This window comes from Trachemys scripta, chromosome 17 (assembly GCF_013100865.1).
Source record: "Trachemys scripta elegans isolate TJP31775 chromosome 17, CAS_Tse_1.0, whole genome shotgun sequence".
Lineage (NCBI taxonomy): Eukaryota > Metazoa > Chordata > Testudines > Emydidae > Trachemys > Trachemys scripta.
This window is the reverse complement of record NC_048314.1, coordinates 26,560,414-26,563,568: the sequence shown is the minus strand read 5'-3', so window position 1 is coordinate 26,563,568 and position 3,155 is coordinate 26,560,414.

Sequence of the window (3,155 nt, the reverse complement as noted above, 5' to 3'; positions counted from 1 at the left end):
AATACTTGTCTTACATCCAGCACATCATGGTTCTGCACAGTTGTTATTTGTATTTGCAAATCTGTGACAGATTCAACTTGTCTCCAGCATGTTTCTGTAACAGAGAGCATTTTTGTAAGACCTGTGGACTGCCTTTAGTTTGGCTTCTACCCTTTGACCTTTCTGTCTTGCGTGACACTACCAGGAGTTCTACATCTGCCAACATAGCTCTCAGGGTACCTGGAGCACACAAGCATACGCACCACATCAAGGTGCAGTCCCTGGGGAAACTATAACTGTCCTCACACTGAAGGGGTGGTTATTGCATTAATGAGACCAATATAATTAAAGTGGTAAAACTTGTGTGTAGACAAGACTTCAGCTACCTAGTCTACAACACAACCAGCTTACACAACTGAAAGATGTTAAACTCTGATATTAAAGGTAGATGGGGGCCTTTGTGACTTAACTTTCCCAGCTGTAAGATGGGAATGATACTTATCCACCTTTAATAAGCATTTTGAGATCTACAGCCAAAAAGTTCCTGTAGGTGCCAAATATTTTATTATGATGCGTTAGTGCTAATTTATAAGTGTGCTCAAGTGACTGATTTAGTCAAGTTACAGATAAGAGATATTTTTTGTTTACCTCTCACTTTATATAATGTCAGATATAACTTCCATGGACTTTTTAACTGCCTCTTTATAAAGAAGCTCCTGAGGACATGGATTAGAAATGCAGGAAGGGATCTGTCTACCTCCTTCACCTCCCTTCCCCCGCCCCATAAAAGAAAAATCCTCAATGAATATTTGTTCTGATTTTGAAACAGCGTCTCCCTGACTGTGCTTGTGCCCCTCTTTCATTCACTGCCTATGAATATTTTAAACAATGCATGTACTGGCAGCAAAGCTCCAAGGACCAGCATACTGTATTTCAAGTGACTATTGCAGTATATTCATGGAAAGCACATTTCTAATTGGTAATTGTGACTATTCACACCAGCAAGCTGACTCCCAGAGTTCCACTGGGCCAATCAGGAAACACAAACATTGTTACCTTATGTGTCCAGTTAAAAACAGCTCAAATTCCAAACATGGACTCACAAACAAGCTACAGCTCAAGAACTATACCAGAAATTACTGGATGAATATTTTTGAATAAATTAGAGAAAATAACAATCTGTTGGCAGGCAATTCACAAACAGAGAGAGTGTGTCAAAATTAGTTACAGAAATGAGTTAATTGCTCAACCCTGTTTGTGATACGGTCTGTAAGCATGTGATCAGATGAGTGATGTGTGCTGAACCAGACAGTCCGAGTAGAAAGATACATGTAGCTATGAATATAAATGTCTGTCAGAGAAGTGTTTTGATGCTCAGTGAGTCTGAAAACCACTGAGAAACACTTCTTTGTGGTAGTCCCAGGGATTGCAGGGTCTCAGGAGGGTATAGGGTGTGAGACGAATGCTAGAAACATGCAGGGGAGGAGATCTATAGCTAAAAGCATCTCTCTCTATGGCACTGCTCTGTGAGTACGTGTGTGAAGTGGGATAATAATATTACCTAGCGTTTTCCATCCAATGATCGCAAAGCATGGCACAGCTTCTAATGAAAGCCTCCCAGGACCCCTGTAAGAAGGGCAGTATTAGTAACACTGTATTACAGTTGATGACACGGGTACAAAGAGCTGAAGATGCTGATTTTTCTATTGACGTGAACTGGATCTGTGACTGAGCATCACTTCTTTATTATCAGCCCTTCGAATCGGATGAGTTCAGAGGAGCCACAGGTCCCATTGAAGTCAGCGGTGTTACACTAATAAAATAAATCCAACAGGATCTTCTAAGAGAGATGATGCAAAACACCAGGTTTATTGTAAATACAGAGAAAGAGCAAGAAAGAGCAAGAAGTCAGGATATGCAATTCAATATTATTTCACTACCATTCCTTATTCATTCACACACTCATTCATACAAGTTCTGCAGAGTTGTTATAGTTACGAGCCTAGAAATTGCTTGTGGCGGAGTATGGGCCAGGTAGCCCGCACACGAGGGTGGAGCTGAGTCCTTGTCAGATGCGCATCCGATGCTCCTGGAGGGTGGTTGCAGAACCAGATTAAAAGTTTTCAGTCTTTAGAGTCTCTTCTTATAGGACGTTGTCCTTATACAAGTCTATGGGAATTGCTTCATCATGCTGATGTTTGTTTGCAGTGATTATCAATCAGCAGGTGGCACCTCCCCATGGCTGAGTGTCTGAGTGTTATCTTGTTCTTCGGAATCAGGGGAGAGGGGAATGGGGGGATTTTGGCTTGCCCTCCGGGGGTCATTCGGTTATCTCAATGCTACGCATTCTTCGGCCATTGGAGATCACAGTTATAACTCTTAGGCTGGCACCTTTGATTTGCTACTTATTTATTTGCATCACACACATTCATTCACATTCACCTTTATCTTTAAGTCACATCTTACACTTTTGTTTTATTACCTCCTCTTCCTTGACATCCTTATTTTATAATTCTATTTTCCAGCTGTGACAGACTTTAATCAGTCTATTTAACCTTTTTGATACAATAGTAGAAGACAAGCAGGATAATAAACGAAGGGGGTAAGGGATTTCTGCAAGACCAATTTCAGAGCACAGTTGTTTTTACAACAACTCTTATCACCTCCCCGAACAGACTCTTTGTCTGTGGATGTGTAACTTTTCACATAGAGATACAGGGAAGATAGTTTTAATTAGCTTGTCCTTGGTGCTCGAGCTTCTATATTCCTTTCTGTTGTCTTCATTTGGTTTTGGGCCTAAAAGGGGCTATATCTATACCTATGAAATCACAAAACCATCCATATATATATATATATATATATATACACAACTATTAATATCTCAACAGCAGAAGTTGTGACTACTCAGCACCACAGAAAAATTAAGTCACAAGGGGCTTGTCGGAGGCCACTGGAGATGTGAGTCAGAACCAGGAATAGAACCCTTGTGTACTGATTCCCACTCCTGTGCCTTAAACAGAAAACCATTCCTCCCCCTATAAATACATCTCTAGTGAGCCTTGTGATACATGTGTCCCAAAATGTAAACAAATAGCAACATTGTAAGCTTGGAGGTTGAATAATCATGGATAAGAACTGGCTAAAGATCAGAAAAGTAAAGTGTGTGTGTGTGTGTG